Raw genomic sequence first — 23,408 nt, 5'->3', positions numbered from 1 at the left:
AGTAAAAACAAAAAGCCAGAGAAAGATCTTTTAAGCCTCAGGTAATTACATGACTCCACCCTCCATTTTCATGAAGTTTTATGGATTGGTTTGTGGTCACTTGATTGAAATTCTAATCCGTCTCCAAAGGTCAAATGGTTCATCATTCATATCTCATGGTCTGGGTAAATATCCACAGCTCAAAGATTCGATAGGACTTATGAATATGCTCATCCAATTGGTAACGCACCGTCTCTGGAGGAGTCACAGGTGTCCTGTGGGTGCAGTCTTATCCCGGGTTGTACCTTGTGCGTCAGTGATGTGATGTGTCAATCAAAAGCCGCCAACGCACTGCATGTCTGAGCACTACCCGCTCACAATCTGACAGTCTTAATCTGCTCCGCGGGGGCGGAATCCAAGGTTAAAGTGCGCGCCACTATTTCTACATAAACAAAGATTTGAACCTCCAATCCCCGGGAGCCTCAGCTGGCCGACGGGCCCCAGCCCCCGCCGTACCCGGTGCCGCCTGCAGGCAGAGTGGTGACTGCCTGCTGGTTCTTTAATCGATTGCTAATGGGTTCAATTCCATCGTTGAGGAGCTGCTTGGAACCTGGCCCTGAGACTGAATGAAGTGGAAATACCATTTGCGGCTTTATGAGCCGTTATACTGCAGCGAGAGACCTCTATTCGGCATGCTTCATAGCACTGCCGAGAGTTTTGCACCACCGCTTGATGGTTTTTCTTATGCCGGCTCCTACTGCTTTCGTCTCAGTGCTCTCCATTTACACTGTGCCCTAAAGCATTTACATCCATTCAATCTACAACAAAATTGCTTTGCTTTGCTGCATTTTTCACAAGGCGTGATGTGTAGGGTAATAACCATAGTATATCTCCCATGTACACATGAGGGCCCAACAGATTCATTCAATCTTTAAGCTGAGATATTATTCATCAGTTTGTATCAGTAGCGTGTAGCTACGGCCCTGTGTAACTCAAAAGGCTTCTGGGATCACTGTGTCTTATTACCCACAGCAATGAGCATGCAGTTCAGTCAGGATGAAATATGTGAGCAGCGGATAAGTTATGAAACTGCAGTTGTCATTTTTGCAGTAGCATGTTTCCACCTTCTGTAGGTGTTGCAGTGAGCAAAAGTTGTGCCTCACACTTTACTCTCACCGGCTTACAGATCTGCCCAGATTTCTGCAGTGCTCTTATGAGCTTGCTCTGGCTGAAATGCAAAGCTAAGCAGCCAGCAGTGCTCTACATTTCACATCCAGTCCCAGCAGACATGTGCTCTTTGAAGCATTTCTGGGCCAGGGATACAAGTCTTGTTTGTTCAGTACTTCTGGAGAAAGAAAAAAAAAAAAAAATGCGAGCTATTTTTTTTCTTTCACTATGGCAGAGAGTAACATTCTTTGACGTCTCAACAGAAAGCCTTGTAATACAGCGCTTGCTGCCAGATGCCTTGATAGAATCACCCATGTCAAACAGGAAGATAAATAAATGCTTCATTGAACTAGAGCTTAGCTTCGTAATGGTGGGAGGGAGGACTGGTGAGAAAGAGAAAAGGAGGGGTGAACAGGCTGCTATGTGGGTGTCAGTACACTAGCGCAGGGTTATTCTCAACCCTCAGTATAAGCACTTTCTTGGATGTGGTGGGAATAATTAGTGCGCCTGGCCTAGATAGTCGCATCTATGAACATCTAATCTTCTAAAAAATAGGAAAGAATAAAGCTGTAATCAAGGAAACCAACGATTTCTGGTAGCCGACCTGGTGCCAGCAGTTGCAGCTGGGTACAAAGCACATGTTTGTGTTTGTTCTTTCAGGCTCATCTTCCGGCGCCAAGTAGAGTATGACAGGATTTACATGCAGGTTTCTAATCTCTGTAAGCGAACCTGTTTCGGGATGTAATTCACATGGTATGTCTTTTGATTCGGATTAGTCTGGGCAATCCTCTTACCCGTGGCTCAGTATAACTTATCACTGACAGGGCCGTCTCGTGGAGCAGTGCAAATCCTCATATCCACCCCTCCCAGACTTCCAACTCTTAATTCTAATCTGTCCAAATCTGATCTGAGACTTTAACTTCCAAATACCTCTTGAAAGCCAGAGCTCAAGCTGAAGTTCATGCAAGGGCTTTGGATTACATAAATTGAGGTTAGGGATTTCCAATATGGCCTTATGTTTGAGAATAGAGCAGGATTTGGATGTAGGTTGTCGTGGCAAATCTTCTGCATATATTGTTTTTTTATCATTTTTCTCTTTAATGTTGAATCTTAAATAAAAGGATCATCACTCATGTTCTAGCCAACATCCTTTGCTAATTGATATTGCACCTTTTTGTATACATTTTCATGAAATAAACCATATTCTATACCCCTGAATATTCCTTATATAGCTCTTATTTTGTCAATTTATATTTTGAAAATTAAATTTCTGGATGTAAAAAGTTTTTTTCACACCACATACTTTACTCAGTGACGTACTTTGACGTAAAAATACCATACAATATTTATATGTATGAGTCACATTCCTGATCCTTTAAGGTTCTTTATAATTCAATAAACAGGATTTAAAGTAGAGCAGGCATGCTCCACTTTTTCTGCCTCAGCCGGAAGGCCACAAACGGGCTCTTATTAAACGTTGTAAGATTATGCCTTAATCTCACTGAACACATGTTGGGTGGAATAAAAGCAATTTTATTTCTGAAACAGTGCTCCACACAGCTCTCCCTCTCTATAATCTTATCCCAGCTTCTGCTACGGAATGAAAAGTCTTGTTGGCGTGCCAAAGCTGCTGTGTGTTTGGAGGAGGCTGAGAGATCAAGGTCCTAATTGAGAGTTATAACCCATTAGTGTACCTGTGCCCGACTTGGGCTGCACCTGCAGCCTAAAGACAAACTTGGTTCTCAGTCGGAGAGGATTTGGGTGCCATGTTCTCTGCTCTTGGTGAGACAGTGGTGTGAAGATGACGATAAGCCAAAGCTCTAAATCCCAGACTCAGCTGTCTTATCTAGAGCTGCTGGGCCGTGTGGCATGCTTTAATGGAGGCGGCTCACTGTCTGAGCTTTAGCTACAATCGCATTAAGATTCCCCTTCACCTCAACTAGGCTTGTTTGTAGTCAGTTTTTGATTGAATCTTGTGAATTAAGGTTAAGTCACCCCATGGTTTAATTCTTCTGACTACTGTGTTCACAGGTAGGAACAGTCTAATTGAATCACTTCTTATGTGAGAGAAAACTACAACGAAGAACACACTGTGGAAAACGCTTTTGCCCTTTCACCCTCTTTGTTTGCTGCAAAGGAGAAACAAAAAAAAGTGATCACTTATTTTATGCACATGAAAGGAATTCCACTTTTACTTCAAACAAAACACAACTTCTTTGAGCGTCTAATGACAGGAAAATGGCTAGTTAACAAAGCTCTTTGAAAACAATGCTGTGCAGTTGTTTGAGTATTGTGAAAAAAGGAATTTGCATCTTCGCTCACATTATTTTTTTCCTGTCAACTGCAAGTGAGGCATTTTATTCAGAAGAAAAAAATAAGCCTCTTACAAGTTAATATATGTTTATACAGCCAGCATTGAATTTATTAATGTCACATATACATTATATGAGGAGGAAATGATAATGTGATCTGAATGAACGCTTACAGGTTAAGCTATATCAGTCCATATGAGAAACATTCCTTAAATGTACACAATAGAGTTTTTTTAATCGGAAGCTTCCTTCATAGTCGGATGTTGTCCTGATGGTAACATTAAACAGATATTACACAAGTGTGTCTAATGAGTTTGTCTACTGTCCTTCTTACTCTGTTAAGTCTACTACTTTATATATCAATAGACTTTCATAATCATTATATTTTGCTGTTGTCGCCGGCCCGTATCTAGAGGAAAAGGTTGCAGATGAACAATCATAGTAAAACTATAAATAGTGCCGATATTCTCCTATAAAATAATTTGAATAGTATTGTGTTAATCAAGAAATATGGGGAATAGGGTAGAAATGATTGGTTGACTAATCAATTAGTAGAATGACAAAAACTAGTTGACCGGTTACAGCTTCTCAAATGTGAGAATCTGCTGCTTTTCTCTGTTTCATAATATTGTAAATTGAATATCGTTATGTTTGTCAGACAGAACAAGATATATGAAGACGTCACGTCGGACTGGGAAATGTGGATGGTCGTTTTTAAACTAGCTTCAGGACATGGGCGCTGTGTACAGGGTCTAGCTGCCCCTCACAGCCAGTGGGTCGCACAGAGGCAGGTTGGATTGACCTTGTTTCAAAGTGTTCGCCTGGCCTCGCAGTACCTCTGGCATTGTTGTGCTTTTGCTATTATCCTCCCTCTGTTTATCCCGCCCCCCCTCCACCAGCACACCCACCGACACACACGTGCACGCAGCACACCCATACCCCCAGTGAGTCCCAGTCTGTTTACTCAGGTGCCTACTCGCTCGCTGCAGTGATGAACTCCTGTGCAGACTTTAACACTCCACTGCCTCTCAGGCAAATGCCAAAACAAATCTTGTCATAATTAGCAGTAATCCTGCTCATTACCGTCTGCTTAATTATCCTATTAATAGCACTTCCTGGGAGAGCTTGTTTGCTACGCAGGCAAATGTTTGTTCCTAAATTAGCAGACAAGAAGACAGCTCCATTGTTCAAACAGCAGCTTTGACAAAGCAGAACAGGCAGGATTAACAGCAGACAGAACGGGCCACAAGCTCATCTCTGCTTGGCGCTGACAGGCAGGGAGGAGGCAGCCTGGGCCAACAACAGCACTCTTATCCTGCAAGCTGCTGTATAATCTACATAGTCAAGTACACACAATCAGCACAAGCAACTTGTCATATCAGAGCGGCAGTGTGCTATGAAATAAGCATGAGTGACAGGAATAGCAGAAGCTACAGGTTTCACTCGGATTAATGGTAGTTGCGCAGTTAATATGCAATGTTTTTAAATGCATCTGATGCTTAGCTTTTCATTGCTGTGAATGGAGATAAAGCCACTGTGCTTTTCTTAACAGGATCCAGTCAGATTCCTCCGACCTGAGAGCCAAGAGCATTACCGGAGCACCCTGCAGACAACGGCCCGACTAACCTCATTACATCGCAGGTAACAAGACACTAATGTGGACTTACAAGGCTGCGCGACTTTCAAAGGGAGAGTTGTGCCTACTCCCAATCTTGTAAGGCGATAGGCTCATCATTGTAAAAATAGAGGTATTAGTGAATTGGATCTGTCTTTATCCATCCAGCCTCCCAAGTTCCCAAACAAGGCTCCAGAGGAAAGCTTTTAAAGTAAATAAGGCAAGTGCTCGGAGGGAGGTGAAGACCAGCCACACAGAGCTATGCACACTAACCTAAGCAGACCCAACACCTCACGCTCCAGCAGGCCTATACATTATAAATGACCCTCTCTCTTCCCCCCATGCACCAACCCCCTATACTGTATACACAGCGCACCGTAGCTGGAATAAGCAGAGCCCGTTCCGTGGAGCTCGCTGCACTGTCAGTCCATTGATGTACAACACTCTGCCCTTTGTTCCTTGTACACAAACACACTTTCCACATGAATATTTCACAGGAAATGTACTCCGTGCTTGTGATTTAAAGCCTTTTCTTGTTAACAATGCTGTTTTCTCTATTGTCTTGCACTGAATTATGAAGGCAACTTGTCAGAAAGAAGACATGCCCATTACATTATAATACTACTGAAGATAAATGATTACTGGCAAGGCACATGTGACTTAATCCACTGTGCCACGCTGTGTTCTAGTTCAAACATTTCCCCTAAGGTTGCACTTGCAGCTATTAGTTAAAAGCACAGCGATGTGTTTAACGTGGTGTGCGTACAGTATGTGTGAGTGAGCATTTGGAATGTGTGTACACATTATGCGCATATATGCATATTATACATTGCTTTATTGTTCATGCATTTTTTCTCAGATCTGTTTGTCGGAGTGTGAGAAAATGTACAGCCAGTGATGTCGCTTGTTTGTTCTTGTTGTCAGAGAAAAGGCAAGGATCAATGGATTTTCCTTGCAAGAGTGAAACATGACAGACATAACGAAAGCCTTTCATGAGAAATGAATGAATAATTCATGGGCGCTCGCTGTGCTTTGTTGTGTCTCATACAGATGGGATTACAGAAGGCTAGATCTTGGAAACATATGAAAGATTAATTTGTGATCTGGGACACTGCTTGCTTACAAAAGGACTAAATAATGATTTTACTGAGAGTGGCAGGGATCTTGGGATGGGTGTGATATGCTCAGGGGGGCTGGACACAAAGAGCCTGCAGAGAACACAGCACGCGGAATAATGTGACCTGACAGATATTCAAAAACTTCGTGTGAAAAGTGAACTTCAGCTTTCAAATATTTCTCTCATTACTTTGATTGGTTTGTTGTGCCATTCAATAAAATAACTGAAGTTAGCGTTGGAACTGCATTGTTAATCATTTTTTGTATTGATCCCTAAAGAGCAAAGTCAATCTGCTTTACCTTTTTTACACAGGCAGGTCAGACCCCCTTTTTCAGAGCTGCGGTGATTTGCTGTCTTGCTCAAGGACACTTCAGCTGGCCCATTGCTTTTTGAATCTAGGCCCCTCAGCTGAATAACGAGTTCATATTAGCAGGCTGCTGCCCAATAATTTACAACAGTCGACTGGGTGTTCCTGTCTTAATAGTTGCTGAATGTAGCATTAAAGGGTTGCCTGAAAATAAAGAGCCCTCCAATAATTCACCAGGGAGCACGAGAAGCTGTTGTCTGGTGTCTCCCAGATGGCAGAGACTCGAGGGTGGCACTGCTTGTTGTTTTTGATGAGCTGTGCATATACAAAAGCAAAACATCTGGAGCCGCCATGTGGCCTCTCCATTTGGCCAACCCCATACCTCCCCGAGCCAGATGCACCCAAACAACTGTGAGCTAAACAGCATGAATGATTCATAGAAGAGTGAGAGGCGCAGCTCACACCAGAGACCTGCCAGCCACTTTGATTGGAAATTTGAAAAAAGCTATGAATATGCACGAGACATTAAACCAGCTAGGGGGGGATGATTTGTCAAGTGATCTGTATTTGACCAATATGGAGAAAGCTCCTGTGGTTTTTCTGATTAGAAAATAAGAAATGTAATGTCCAATTGTCAGAATCATTAAATTATTAAGACGTGTCAAAGGATAGCAAGGTGCTATGTAAATGTGACTGTGTCGTGCTGCTGGATTGCTTCCCGTGTCAAAGATAAGCAGTGTGACGGTGTGGAAGGAGAAGGATTCACACCTGCTCCATGACTCAGTGAGATCAAACTAGATTAGATTCTAAATTGGAGACACTTTGCATCTGATATTTGACCATTTACACGGGAATCTATCTGTGGAAATAGAATCAGTCCGACAGTTTTGGTGAAAATACATGCGGTCATTTGATTACCAAGTGAACATTTTTATGTAGCAATTTTCTTTTCTTTATCTGCTGAACACCAACATTTTTTAAATCATCTCCAATGAAAAAATACTGAATTGTTTTTGTAAGATTTCAAGAATTTTTTACATGTTTTATTCAATTTCATCTTAGGTTTTTTAGGGATTTAGGTAACAATATTTTACTAGTTGTTGGATTAAGTTATTTTATATAATATGTTTCATATTTTCGTCCCGGTGTTGCCTCGTTGTGACTTTGAAAACTAATTTTAACATATGTTGTTAAATGGGTACATGTTACAATGCTTAGCCCTGACATTTTTAGAATGTGGAGTGAGATCCACTCGGTTTTGAGTTATTCACTGTTCGATAATTTCAGGCATGAGGAAAAAAATATTTAAAGTTTTGAATACCTGTTCTTTCATAGGTGTGATGTTGTGCCTGTTGCTGTTGTTGTGGATGTCTTGTCATTATTACTTGTAATTATTGTAGAATTCAAATTCAGTTTTGCTTTGCTGGATACATTATTTCCTGTGATTAATCTGTTTTTCAACAGAAGGTATGATTTACATAACTTACATAATATTCCATAATATGCCTCTAAAAATGATTCTTTACCTTATTTACATGACCTTCATTTTGTGAAATCCTTTTCAATATATAGAGTTACTTACTTACTTAATTAATTTGTTTGATTTGATTTTAAAGGTTACTTAATGGCATCAATTATGGCTTTGTAGGCTATGTTTCATAGTTTATCTTAAAGTAACTGATGAACCAAACCACATTTCCAGAGACCCTTTATTCAACCAGTAAGGCTTTAAAATTCCTTCTGCATCTGTTTTCTTTTATCGTTTTCTGTACCTTTGGGATATTTTCTGTTCCTGCTCCATACATGATATTCATGCATTCTGATTATTTCCTGAAAGTCTTTGGGATATGTTTGCAGTAAAGGGGGAGAAACATTAGCTAGCATCCTGCTGAGGCAGTTTTTCAGCATAATCGGTGTTATATAAATATTTATTGTTGCAAATTACACATCAAGTCATTTTGCAAGTTTACAGTTAAAAGAGTGTTGTGCGATGTAGACACAGAGATGTAATGATGCAGCGGGAAGGTGGTCACAGTCTATAAACGAACCAATAAACACGGAGCGCTGCTGCAGCAGGTCTGTGGAGGAATGTGTCATCAGAACTCTGACATGTTGATTCCATTCACTGTCTAATGAGATGAGCTCTCACTGCTAATTAACCCATCCATAACTCCCTGTGCTCCATTCATCATCGCACAAAGCTAAGTGAAAACAGACACAGATAAGGACAACAAAATGTTCAGACACACTTAATGTCTCTGCAGAGATTCAGAGCACATCTCAAGTTAGTTACATTGAAAAAAAACGGTTGTTTCTATTGTTTTGTTTAAGACTAGTCATTACTTAAAATTAAAAATAGAACATCCATACCATGGTTAAGGCTGTTCTGAACACAAGTAGAAAAAAAAAGTCTAATGCATCAAGTTCCATTTGCTTAAATCACATCAGGAAGTAGTCAGGCGTACCTATTGTATATAATGCGATCCAGTACAGCAGCCCTGCAGTAATGAAGTTAAGTGTTGGCTCAGGTCTGTGGAAAACAAATTGTGTAACTGGTTACTTGCATGTTCAGAAGGAAAGTTGCCATTCAAGGGATCATTTAGACACATTCTTAATGCGTTGTGCTAGTTTGGCTAACTGCTAATCTGGACACTAGACGCTACGTCTGCAGAGGGCCAATGATTTGATACTGTAACTTTTTTAGAAAGGCACTTTATTTTCACGGCTTCTTCTGGTCATTTGCATTTATGAGGACAGAAAATCACATTGTGTTTGTCTTACTGGCTGTATATGAGAAGCTGTGACAGGTCAGACTTTGTGTTGACTCAGGCTAATCTGTCTAATGGCTTTGACTTTCACTCATAATCCAGTTAGTAAAACCTGACACCTCTGTTGGAACAGTTTTATGTGTCCTGTGTTTTGCCTCTCTGCAACTTTCTTCAGTTTACTGAGTCCACTCGCAGCCCTCCTATTGGCACAAAAGACAAACGCCTTCATGTTTCATGATCCTATGCACAAATCACTCCCATTAACTGTGAATAATTAGATTAAAGTAATAGTTTGATTGAGGCATTAAATCAGCCTGATATCATATCATAGGACTTGTTGGATAGTAAAAGAGAGGATTGGTCGGTTGTGTGGTAGTAAACAGACTAATAATAGAATTCACAGCAAAATGGAGTCAAACATCAATATTTCTGTTTTTTCAATTAATGCCAACTTTGCTTAATACAACTCTCACTTTCTGCGATATCTGCACACCTACAATGTGGTTACGTTTAGGGAGGACTCATTCCTGTGGTAAATAAAGTATAGTTACAGTTAAGCTGCAAAACAGAAGGAATAGATTATGGTTACAGCAACTGTGAGAGGTGGTAAACGATATAGACCTCTTTTCTGTTAGTAGACATGACGACGTATTTTTGAGGGTGGAACATAGGTGGAGGCAGAGTAATTCTCTGAACTCATAAATAAAGGCTGAATGTACAATTCTCTGGGGCCGAGAGTGTTACTTGAGAAAGTTACATTACATTACAGTCATTTAGCAGACGCCTTTATCCAAAGCGACTTACAATTCAGTATCTATCTACACACCGTGGGCACAGCTACGGGAGACATTTTGGTTAAGAGTTTTGCTCAAGGACACATTGACATGAGACTAGCAGAGCAGGAGCCGGGGATCGAACCACCGACCCTCTGATTGAAAGGCGGCCCTGCTCTCCACTTAGCCACGGTCACCCCAAAGTTTTAGCAAAAGCTAAGCTAAACATTTTCTCCCCATCTCTGAAATGCTTTACATATATTGTAGCATGCTAGAGCCTAGAATCACAGTTTATGATCTCAAATGCATGCCAAAACAATTCTGGCACTGAACAACTCAGCAAGATTACATTTTTGATGGGTAACTTATCCCACTACTCTGAGGGGATTCTTGTTGGCCTCCAGTCTCTCTTTTGTTTTGCCTGCAGCACTTTTTGCCAGATCAGATTGCCAGGTTTCCAGCCCGATCACTGCTTAAAACCCCACATAATTCAATAAAACCCCAAATCATAACCTTGCCAGAAACCTTTGTAAAAACGCAAACAATTACATGCGTAATACAAAACCAGTCATATGCATACAAAGCTTAATTTCTGCATCAAATAGCCAAATAAATAGGCTATCGCAACCCACAAAGAGTGCAGTTAGACAACCAATTACACATTGTTAATGATTATGACTTCAATCCCTAATGACAATTGACTATAACTCATGTCAATCAAATACGACAGCTTGTTTGATTATATTGTTTTCACGATATTTTCAAAACCACGCCAAATGTTGACAAAAGCAGCCCAAATTTAATAACCGCTCAAAGCTTTTTTTTGCAGCCCATTAATCAAGAGTAGCCCATGTAAAATAGCCTAAACTTACAACAATGGCCTCCAGCTAACACCATGACGTAATCACGACGTCAGCTGTCAAAGAATCTATAGGTCACACTACTTCTTGTTGGCATTGGACTTAAATCGTGAGGTGCAGGATTGTCCAATATTAACGTAATTCCTCGGGACACTGGGCCGAATGAAAGGACTGTGGTTTTTATTTTATTTTTTTTACTTTTTTAAAGTATTTCATTGAACACCTTAACACAAACCCTTTTTGTCTCACCACATTGAATTCAGTCAAGCAACCCAGCTATGTTAATCAAATCATGGTTACTCTTACGATCACCTAATGCGAGTATGATAACGTGGTTAAGGTGTTGACCATCCTCTCCTGTTAATTGGATGAAGGTATTATAGTACATGTTAACTAACTGAAGGATGCAATGACTCCATTGGGCCAAGCACTGTTGGCACAGTGGTTTAAATTGAAGACACCGCATGGAACAGTAAGTGAACTCAAGGAAGTGAACCCCAAATTAAGGGAAAGTGAAAATATAATGACCTACTGCTGGATCCTTTATATTACATTACATTACATTACATTATGGTCATTTAGCAGACGCTTTTTATCCAAAGCGACTTACAACTCAGTATCTATCTACACACCGTAGACGCAGCTACGGGAGCAATTTTGGGGTTAAGTGTCTTGCTCAAGGACACATTTATGGTCCTTGAGCTTATATTCATGGTTTATATGGTTTGTGTCTTTGGAAACGTACATTATTCACAACTCTTCAGAATTGTTTTCTAATGAAGAGATCCTGGATTTTTGGTTTCCTCAGCTTATGTAACAATACATTGATTTGCAGTGGGGGACACAGATGAACAGCTTTAGTGCCCTTGTATGAGAATTAGTTTGTGCCCTTCTGCTTGTATTTGATTCTGGTTTATTGCATTGATGGCAGCTTTCAATTTCCCCCAGTTCCCTTTGGTTTCAGAACTAAGCTGCGTAAAAAAGGATTAAGATTATGCTTTGAACGAGTCATCACTTTAAACTACAGATGGAGTTTACAGTTCAAAGGGGATTATAAATATTAAAGAGGGCATTTTTTTTTGCTTTCAAATGATTGGGTTTTGCTTCAGTGCATTGCTGAATCACACAGCATACACAAATTCAAAGGATTAAGCAAACATAAATCTTCAAGGTCTCTCTTGTGACGAGGCATGTATTTGAATTACCTCTGAATAGTATCCAATTAAATAATTCATTGTTTCTGAGACAAACAGGCCTGTCACAGAGGCTGAGTAAAAGCACAGGAAGTGAAGTCCGCAGATAATTGTTGTGCTTTGATTTGCAGAGAGCTTCATCTGATCAAACGGCTCAGGAGCTTTTTGCTCTTTTTTTGAGATTTGAAGGACAGGCTGTTGAACAAAAGCCTCATTTCAAGTGATATCTAACAGTAAAGTGCCCAGTTACATATGTTTCTTTTTGTAAACATTGTAAAACTTTGCACATTCATCGAAACTTGGTATGAAACTCTGAATGGGGGACTTTTAATTTGACAAAGCCATTTTCTGCAATACACCTTTTCCATTGCAGACATTTTGTAACTGGAAACGTACAACTGTGATTAATAACATTAATCAACAACTCAACTTGCATAAACATTAGCTTCGTAGTAGCACGGGGGAGATGGCTCCTTTGCATTTGTAGCCCCACAGCTTTGAACAAGTTGCCTCTGCATGTTGGGTAAACCCCTACGCTGTCTGTCTTTAAATCCCATCTTAAAACACATCTTTATTCCTTGGCTCGCCTTATTGCTTTTATTTGTCTTTTAAGCTGGTATTTCTTTGTTTGTTGTGATGTTTTTAGTTGTTTGGGATTGAACAGCACTTTGCTCAATTGTTGCTGTTTTTAATGTGCTTTATAAATTAATTTAAAATGGATGTAAAATCACAACTTGTATTTTTAAATTTCAGTTTTTTTTGTGGATTAAAGAAACAACAAAACAGGCAGATTTATTTTTCAGCATTGGACAGAGCCAGACTAGCCGTTTCCCCCCGTTTCCAGTTTTTAAGCTAAGCTAATCATCTGCTGGCTGTGGTGAGATTTTCTCAACAACTGGTAAATACTTCAATAAAATCAAAAGATCCCCTGCCATGCTTGCATGATTCGGTGTTGGATCATGGCCTCAGACGTATTTAGATTGTATTGAATCACTGAAGCCTCAGCTCTAGGTGAGTTTAACAGAGATACAGGCCATCATGGAATAGAAACCTCATATCTGAAATCTGTGTGGGAGCAAATTACTGGCCGGGTCGATGGCCAGTAAGCACATGAATGGATCAATATCTTCACTCTGAGGGAACAATCTTCACTTATAATGACAATGTATTGACTTTTTAATAACCGCTCATGTTTCAGCACTGCTAATCATTTTGCTTCCCCTGAAAATGGATCCTTAACTATTTGTGTGTGTATTTCTCATGTATAACTGGCTGCATGTAGCATTTGTGTGCTGTGTGTCCCCCATCTGTCTGAGGCTGAATGGATAAGTACAAGTGTGTGCATGTGTGTCAACATGTGTCTGGGTCCCATTTATGGAATGAGTCGAATGTGAGACGACTAATTGCCCCAGTGTAGCTGTCAAATATATCACCAGCTGCTTAAATTAAACAGCTTTTCTTTGCGGCTGTAAAACGAGATGCCTCTGGTAATTGAGAGCCACCTGACGGGTCACTTTGGCTGTCCAGGTATTATGATCCTTGAACTGGCTGTTCGCTCATCCTGAGCTGCAGGTTTGGAGGTACAGTGGCCAACATGAGCCATCCTGTTCTGACAGACTGCCCCCTATGAATAAATGATGGACTGTGTGCGCAACGGTCAATGACTGAAATAGCAGCACTGCTGACGTGCTGCAGCTTTCATCTCTCGGCCATGTTTCAACAGCTGGGAGGAGCCGGCTGCTCACACAATTTCACTTAAACAAGATCTTTTGTTAGAAGTTCACATAACAATCAATACAGCAGTGTGTGCTAGTTGGAGAATGTATGACGTATGTAATCTAGTCAAATTGTAAAGTTCTTTTTTTCAGCTTTGTCGTACCATTGGTGTGTGTGTGTGTGTGTGTGTGTGTGTGTGTGTGTGTGTGTGTGTGTGTGTGTGTGTGTGTGTATATGTTAATGAAATCTATCTATTTTAAATCAAACCGCTAAAGCACACATCGGGCGGGCGGGAAGAGGGGTTCATGGGTCCAACAAACAGCAATGTTTCAGCCAGGACACCTCTGTTCCTTCCCCATGTGAAACGAGAAGTAAATGTTGATGTTTTTTCATGTAACCAGTGTAATGTAGTTACCGCACCTCCGTGGTTATTTTAAAATCAAATAACTTTCGTAGGAATACACACAAAAAATGAGGAGTAACTTTTCGTAAGATATCATACTAACCGTTGTATGAGGATACGTGGACTAGATGGATTGCCATGGCATTATGCACAGGCAGTCGTGGTCCCCAGAGGAACAATCCTACAGACTTTGGGGATCCTCTGATTTTTCCTCTCGCACCTCCTTGAAGTTGAACTTTGTGGCTTTGAGTGAAATGTCTTTTAGCGATTAACTATTTGATGGATTGATGTTAAATTTGGTGCACACATTCATTTTACACTTATGAGTTATTAAAAACTTTGGTGATCCCTTTGCCTTTCATCTAGTGCCATAATCAGGTCAACATTTGAATGTGTCCAACACCAAATATCTGCAGAACTAATGGCTTCTTCATCAGCCTCTGCTGTACTTTGTGTTAAGGGCTAATTAGCAAATGTAACCATGCTAACACCCTAAACTAAGATGGTGAACATTGTAAACATTGTATCTGCTCAATATCAGAATGTTAATTATTTGTATTTTGTTTTTTCAGAATTATTTCAAAGATGCTATAATAACAAAACATTTTACACATAATGGCTTTGAATTTATTTATTGAAAGTTCAAAAATGGCATTTGTGATTTTTGTATCTTTTTGTGGGTGTTTGCATTTTATATCTACAGTTCATGAACATAAGTATAACATATTATTGAAAGCTGTGACCTCATTATGTGGCCATGGGGAGGAAGGGAAGAAGAATTACTGAACTGCATACATTCCTCACACTGTGTTCCTCATCATTATTGGGAGGATAGTTTGTGTCCTGAGGCAGGGGTGGTGTTTTTTGCATGAAAATCATATTTCAATTTTGAATGAGGTACATTGATAAATAATGCTGCTTTGTTATCTATCTTTAAGAGCTGTCCATCTGCCACTTACACTGTTGTCTGAGCCTTGAAGGTTGGCGCTATAATAGAAGAGCAGAATTCATATGAATTAGGACAGTGATTTGAAGCCTTCAGATTTCAATGTGACAACAACTAAGCAGGCATTTTTCTGAGTGTTCACTGAATTTCTAAATGTATAAACTAAATGTTGAAATAAATTCCTGCGTAGGATTGTAAGTAACTGCCTAATCTCACTTGCAAATTTGGAGAAGTCGTTCCTCCTGAAATGTAAAAACATTCCCTCTGTGTATTCATACATAAAGCATACAACCTTTTGGAATTTAAAAAGGTGTTATACCACTCTCCATATTATCTTCTAAATGTGACCTGAGTGACGGAGGGATTTGTACATATAGGTAAAAAGCAAATATAACCCAAAGTGCAATTTTCCTTCCCACTTGTGTCTACCTCATTGAGGTATTCAGAGAGAGGAGAGGAGCGAGAGGCTCCGTGTTAAGTGTCTTATTAGTGGGAAATGACTGCAGTGTCAGACGAACCCAAGCTGTCACAGTGCAGCCGTCATTAGAATAAGCATGAGAAGCTCTTGTCGTGGATGGAATCGCATTTTAATCCCCGCCACATTATTACTGTGGTGAGGAAGGTCAGCACTCAGGCACATTTAAGCTGGAATAAAGCCCCTTGAGAGCTTATGATAATGTCTTCCCTCAATGGGGAAATATTGGTCATATTTTAGTTTCAAGCTTTTTGTAGAATACGGCACGGCTAATGAAGAGCCTAATGTAATGCAGCTGTGCGGGCCGCCATGGTAACCATGAATAATTCAGCCTACTTGTTCTTTGGTTTCCTGGTCTCAGGAGGGTTCTGCCTATATTGTCCATTATGACAGGCCATTATCCAGCCTTCAGCCTGCTAGCTCTCAGATGGTGCGCAGAGCCCATTTGTTACCCCTCTTGCCCCTGGTAACCTTCAACCAGCTGGAGAGAATGATTGAGACTATACTGTTATATAAACATGAGAGCAAGAGGTGCAAGAGGCAAGCAAACCAAGAGACCCCTCCACACCAGGGAATTCAAGGAGGCCTTTCCATTTCATTACAAGTGCATATTACATCTGCCTCCAAAGCCATCAGTTACTCTTTGAATACAAATTGCACCAACAGGCCACTGTGATACATTAATGTGCATTGTGCATTTCCTGCTTAGAGCAGTGGTGGAATACATATTTAGATGCTTTACATAAGTAAAAGTATCAATACTACACTGTGAAACTACTATATATAAACTCTGACTTAAGTGTTGTCTGAGTATTGTCAGCAAACTGTACTTAAAGTATCAGAAGTAAAAATACTCATTGTGAAGAATGGCTTCTGTCAGGGTTTTTATATATAATTGATTTGTTAAAACCACATTTTACACATCAAAGTCCGTTTACAGGTTTGGCAAGTACTACTGCATATTTGTCTTTTGTGGCTCCATAAGGCTGCTCCTCATCTCTGCTCGATGCTAGCGACTTGAAGCTGCATTAGCCACTACTAGCATAACACACCCAAATCTTTGACCGAACTGGCAGTGGTTGAGATGTATTGTGGGTAATATAGGTAGCAGGTGTTGACAAGGAAGGAGAATGCATAGAGAAAAAATAAGATATTTAAGTAAATAAGGTAAATACTACAAGGATATACTACAACGAAATAAGTACAAGTACTTAAAAATTGTGTCTAAGTACATTACTTCTTATGCCACTGGTTTTGAGCTGTTTTTTTCTTGTAGCAGTATCACTGTCATTTCATTCATGGAGAATATCAATGATCAAATCACTTCCGATGGATTAAAGTGAAGAAGGAGCCACGAATATTTCCAGTCGTCTAAAAGGGAATTGGATGTGTGATTGTATTTGGTCTGGAATGTTGTCAGTATTGGACCGGCCAGTTGAGGAGGTGTGATGCATTTGATCTAGTCATTAAGACGGGCAGGGTGCTCTGCGCCCCGGTACCTCAGCCATTTCAAATCAATGCCTGTGGCGGGTCTTAAATCAATGAGCGTGTTGCATCTCAGAGACTCATCAGTGGGCAGTCCCCAGAGAGGTTGGATAGCAAGGAGGAAGGAGAGGGAGATAGACATTGGAGAAAGAGGAGAGGGAGGGGGTACACTCTTAGCTACTGACCTCCGTAATTACCCCGTGCTACTGCCTGAATCCAAATGTGACCCGATTGAGATAATTGCCTCGTGGAAACACCATTGAACCTTACTCCAGTCACAGCTCTCGCTGATCTCTGCCCGGACAATCCTGAACCTATGTCATGCTGTGGCCGAGCCGCCGCTGCGCTAAGGCCCGATATTTAGCAGAGGAGTAAATTGAGACTGATGTTTGTGTTCTTGTGATTCCAGCCCAGCCATTGTCCCAAGGGCAGGGCAGTGTAATCAGGGCCGTGATAGCATCTCTTGGGGGGGAAGGAGGAGGAAGCAGGGCCTGTGGGCTGATCCAGAGGGCAGATATATTTATCTAGGTAATGAGAGCCCAAACACTGTGGCTCTGTGGGGAGGGCCGGGGACATGGCCTAGTGCGCTGAGAGACCCGCCAATGCCATGGCGGCGCGGTCCCCGTGCTGCTCATTAAACTTCCATCAGCGTGTGGTCACCATGTTCCTGCCAGGCCTCCAAAGTGCCCGTTATTAATTCATGAAAGCACACTGCACATGTGATTGAGTCTGGCGAGCAGTGAAGCATTGAGGCATGAGAGATGGGGGAAATATTGTCTGTGTCTGAACACCCAACCCTCCACCAAACCCCTCCCACACTTTCCCTCTGGCAGTGTGCCCTTGAAAAAAAAAAAAAAAAAAAAAAAAAAAAAACTCAGACAGAGACACAAATACACTATGTTGTGAAACATTAATAGCCACTGCTGCAGTTTGCCTACAGCTGGAAAGAGAGCAATGCAGGTCGTGTGTGTGTGTGTGTGAGCACATTTGTGAATGTATTAAGCGTCAGGGTGTGCATGCATGTTTTGAGCCCATTTGCTTTAGTGTTTTATAAATGTGGAGGAGGTGGTTGTGTGTTGTCAAGACATTCTGTGTGAATATATTATCAAGAGACGCAGTATTGTTTTGGGATGGGATGCTTGTATATATGGTGAGCCAGCCACTTTTATCTTTCCTCCACAGACGTGCTCTCCAAAGCTTGCGTTGGGAGGGCCGCCTTTTAAAAAAGGAGACAGTAAATTGGCCTGGATATGGATTGTTGCAATTGAATTTAAAACATTAGCTCCAGGATAATAAGGGTTGCTATAGAGAAAATATAGGAAATGCATTTGGTCGTTAGAGCATGCAGGGATGGGACTAATGGCGCACGGGGGTGGGCTGGGGGTGGAGGCAAAAAAACGATGAAAACCATTTTTAGGATGAATGGGTTATTTCAGGGAGTGAGCGAGAAAGACGGGGAGGGAGAGGAAGGGAAATAGAATAGGGGAGACGAGGGAGACGGCAAGAGAGAGGGGTGCTACATGATTTCAAATTAACCATTATTGTAGGCTGTGACATGTATTATGTCTCCTGAGGCTCCGGATCTTGAGCTCATTTTCACGGAGAAGAGGGGAATAAGAGTCCACTGTCACAGTTTGAACGTGTACAGCTGGCTTGAGCTCCTCATCTTAATGCCAATTATAACTCCTCTTTTTCCAAATCCTTACTCCAGCTCTCCAAGGCAAATCTCACCATGCATAGCTTATTGTTAGCCTCACTCGATGTCCAATTAACAGAATGTTCCTCTCACGTCCTCCCGTCCCCCTGCAGTGGAAAGAAAGACACAGCAAAGCTGTGTTATGCTGCAGCACTCTTTATCAATGTAATGATAGGATAATAGCAGTGGGAATATTTAGATGTTATTATGTCTAAGCAAGGAGGAAAATATTCCAATCATTTCCAGATATAGACATTTTGTTCCGATCACAAGTGAGACGTTATTAGCACTGTTCTTGTTCTGTTTGCATCATAATTAAAATGACAGATTAGAGACTCTTTATATTACATCTATACCTTTCGTCAACACAGGCATTATGTGAATGAAAATAGTATATTAATCACTTTTGTACAAATTCTCATAAATCAACAGTTCATATTTGCTTTTTCTGACAGTAATTGAGCCGTTCTCTGTGGTATGAGGCTCAAGTTATGCATCCAAGTAAGCTCATCTCATAATGAAAATGAAATTGACCTTGTCCAAAAATACCTCCGCGTCAGCTTACCTTACATGAAGAAAAGACAAAATGGCAACTGTCCAGAGAGAGACCAAGTCTCACTGCATTATGTGAGCCTGTGTTTACTATCTTGAAATGTGAAAGGCAGTGGTAATAATGTGCTGCTGTCCAGCCCGGATCATCTCATTCATCACAGTGCAATTAATAAGAGAGGCTGAAGAAGCTCTTCTCGTATTAATAGCTGCCTTAAACTCCAGTGTGATATCATTAGACCAGTATGTGGTGTCATTACCACATGGGTGGAAAATATAACACTACAAAAATACATAAAGATTTAAGTCTAGTGTGAAACAAACTATACTTACTACATGAATTTCATTACAGACCTAATAAGCTATTCTTAGTTGTTTATCTGTGATATTAATACCATTTGGATGTTGTTTCATGATTTATGCAAGTACATCAGCACCAAGGACCTTGCCCCCTTCTTATCCACTCTGGTTAGCCAGTTGTAGAATACAGCATTGAAGCCAAAACAGTGTGCCGTGATTAGATGCCCATATCTCTTATTTTATGGCTCATGTGACCTACAAATGTGGAAAGAATGACAGGGCAAATACTTATAGCAGAACAAGGGTCACGGTTTTGTGACTTGGTAACGTGGATTTCTAATGGTGATCATACGCTTTTACAATTGGTAGGTCAAAATGACGGATGTTGTCCATTGACTTACAGATATTGTTTATTTTATTTTGTAGTTTAGTGACAATCATGAGAAAAAGAAGACATTGTGACGCAGTACTTTAAGAGCGCAAAAGTCTTTCTGACCTTATCTTGGTAATCTGACCCCCCCTACATTTTTATTGGTAAATCAATGCCAGCATTTCCCAAAGTACAATTGCTAAATGTTAGATTTCTTGGTTAATGTGAGTGTAAAATGCTTGTTCCAGTAACCCGATACCTCCAAGTCCCTACAGTATACCGAGAAAACTTCTTGCTACTGCCAAACATTTTTCACTCATTAACTTTGAAATTTACACATTTACGTCCTTTCCACAATTATTGAACATGTGCAGAACTGGAAACTAAGCCAATGTGACAAGCATCAGTGTGTTGTCGTCTACATCGTAGAGAATGATCATAGTTTTGTACTTCATCCATTTACTGTTAGGCAGCATTATAAAAAACTAAGTAGATTTTAAGCTTTTTTTAAAATTGCTTGATTACACTTTCTTAACAAAAAACACTTTATGCGCCTCAAACATCAGGCTCAAGCAAACCGGTCCCTGTTTTAGCAGTATTTGTGAAGGCTATATGTATTTTCAGCCCAAAAGAGATGCAAACAAAGGTGCATGTATTCTACAGCAGTGGGTGTGAGCCTCGACCTCAACAAGTTGTTGTAAATTGAATCTACGATGTCACAAAATCACAAATCCTGGTCTAGAAAATAATAAAAAATATATAATTTTGGTTGTTTCAAACATCTTTCTCTTCAGGCATCGGAACATACTAAAATGTTGCGAGTAGATAGGGCTTCATAATAATGTGTCCTTTTAGGTTAAAGCTCATTATTAATTGAGAAATAGATTTTATATGTTGCAGTGCTGCGCACACATTTTGATGACGGCAAAGCATTGTGTTGTTATTTTAAGCTCTCAAATCGCTCCTCCAACAGTCTGCTAAGTTTCGAGGATGCAGGACTTCCTCTAGCAGAAGGACATCTGTGTTATATGTGTCAGAAATGTGTTAGTAATGTAGTTGTCGCAAGAGGCGCTGTGGAGGAACAAGTCCCACTGGGAGACAGATGGCAGTGGCCACAGAAGTACGAGGCGTGTGCTGGCTCTGCACATTCACTGTAGGGCCAGATCTCAACACCTCGCCCCTTTCGATTAATCAAGCCTGTCTTGGTTATTTTAAGGCCCCCGATTAATCATGCGGGATAACTGAGGTGATAGATTAGGGTTAAAGGAAAGTTTTTGGGGGATTTGAAGATAAAAGGATTATTTCAGGGTTAGTCTGGCACTGCAACCGGCAATCATCTGACCGAGAGGCTGCAATTATGGTATCAAGACCTTTTCGTGCGGTGAGTTTATGTAGCCATCACTGAGACAAATTCTCTTCAGTCATCATTAGTAATATGATAATTTGACTCGTTGAACTGCGTCAGTGATGTCTGTCCACACGAGCAAGGTTACAGACCACAGAATTCACTTACTTCCCTTTCTTGGTAAAATGGGAACGATACCGCCGGTGCAGAGGTGTTAATACGGGGGAGTGCCCTTTTCGAACGAATTATGAAGAAGTTATGTAAACCTTCCTTAAATTATTATTATTATTATTATTATTATTATTATTATTATTATTATTATTATTTTTAAATCAGAGGTGACATGAGTGTTAATTAATTCTGATGGGGAAGTGAAGCAGCAAAGCTTGAGTGCACAGCTCTTCAGGCCTCTTCACTGGTAATTTAACTGCAGCATGTGAGAGGATATGCATACATCAACACTCAACACCTCAACACTTGTGATTGGCGGGTCTGGGGGTATGTGTGTCTTTCTGCAGCTCAGCAGAACATTGGCATTGAATCTGAACAAGGAGCCCTCAGAATAGCATCTCAGTCCTTTACTTCGTTAATGACAGCTGATGTTAAGAATTGAGAAGCCGAGATTGAAATGACTTGAAAATGTGATTCATGCCTCCTTTTTAAGCAGCAGGCCTGTCAGTGTAATCACAGCATTAGGTCGTAGGGAATAATGTCTTCATGGGCAGGCATTCTCTCTGCACTGCAATAACAAGTCCTTGGTTTGCTAATAAGCGTCTGCAGTCTGGTGTGCTGTTAAATGGCAGGGAGAGCTGCGAGGATCTTATTCTAACACCTAAAGCTGACTTGATCTTCTGTCTTTACTCCTGCCAGCTGCTCTTTGCTCTGGCAGACACGAGCACATTCCTTGGAAAGAAGATTCTGGTTGAGCCATTTACCTGCCAATCAAAACCAGAGGGGTCAACCCCGCCGGGGGATAGCATGCTCTCGCAGCCTCAGCCCGTCATGCACTGTGGGTCTCCAGATGAACCCTGGTGCATGTGTTGATGTAGGATCATTTGAGCATGTCAGCCTGTTGGCCAGCACACAGCGACTACACCACGTCTATAAGGGGCCACAGTTAAGTTTACACTAATTAATGGGGCTGAACTTTTCAAGGCAATACATAGCTTTCCAAGCAGCAGGACCACAATTCTATATTTAAATCTTACATCAGCAAGGTTATTTACAGCTGGGAACATTATCCAACACCTCACTTGCTGAATCCAAATGAAAACTGCCACCTAAGCGCACACATTTTATAGGAGACTTGAAGGATGCTGGTTCACAGCAGACTATACTTTAAAATGTATGTATTTTTACTAATATGTATATTATTATTATAGGTTTTCAACCTTGCAGTTGGTCAATATGGTATTGTAACTGCTTTATATACTTATGGGTGGTTAAATATATAACAGCACTTTATATTTTGAACTTGATCATATGTTTTTATGGAAACAACTCTGATGTTGTTTTAAGGTGCCATTTATGTTTTGTCTAGGATGAACTGTTTTGTGTCTTGTATTTCATTTATGGTTTTATATGTTGTTTGTCTGTAAGTCATTGTTATTGCTACCTATCTTGGGGCATAACATGTTATATTCATGTCAGTGAGACTTTTCCTGGTGAATGAAAGTACAGTACAGTGCTTGATTAAATGTACTTAGTTATATATGTATGTATGCATATATGTATGTGTATATATATGTATATATGCCTCCTAAGTGCACACATTTTATAGGAGACTTGAGGGATATATATATATATATATATATATATATATATATATATAAAAAGGAAGGACTCTGTGACATATCACAATAGTAGTCTAATCTGAGCTAACGCTCTTAAACAATGTAGCACCTGATTGTTGGCTTATCCCCGGGCCTGTGGTTACTGAGGCCTGTCGTCCGGCCGGAGCCCTGCTCTTTGGGGGCTTTAGTGAAACACTACTGCTGGGAAGAGAAAAGGGGGAGAGTCCTGCTGAGAAGGG

At 40.6% G+C, this 23,408-nt stretch overlaps 1 protein-coding gene across 1 annotated transcript in view; it reads left to right on the top strand.

The window, feature by feature from the left end:
* ddb2 (damage-specific DNA binding protein 2) overlaps positions 1–23,408 on the top strand; it is a 66,926-nt gene that overhangs the window by 4,852 nt on the left and 38,666 nt on the right. Inside the window, exon 2 of the mRNA XM_068723265.1 lies at positions 5,011–5,099. The gene's annotated coding sequence lies outside the window, so the exon portion shown is untranslated. The remainder of the gene's footprint in view (positions 1–5,010; positions 5,100–23,408) is intronic.

The sequence above is a fragment of the Cebidichthys violaceus genome, unplaced genomic scaffold (assembly GCF_023349555.1).
Source record: "Cebidichthys violaceus isolate CVI_PGR_0920_01 unplaced genomic scaffold, fCebVio1.0.p SCAF_3, whole genome shotgun sequence".
In the NCBI taxonomy this organism is placed as follows: domain Eukaryota; kingdom Metazoa; phylum Chordata; class Actinopteri; order Perciformes; family Stichaeidae; genus Cebidichthys; species Cebidichthys violaceus.
The sequence above is the reverse complement of the archived record's forward strand: the minus strand, read 5'-3'. Positions and strand labels throughout refer to the sequence as shown.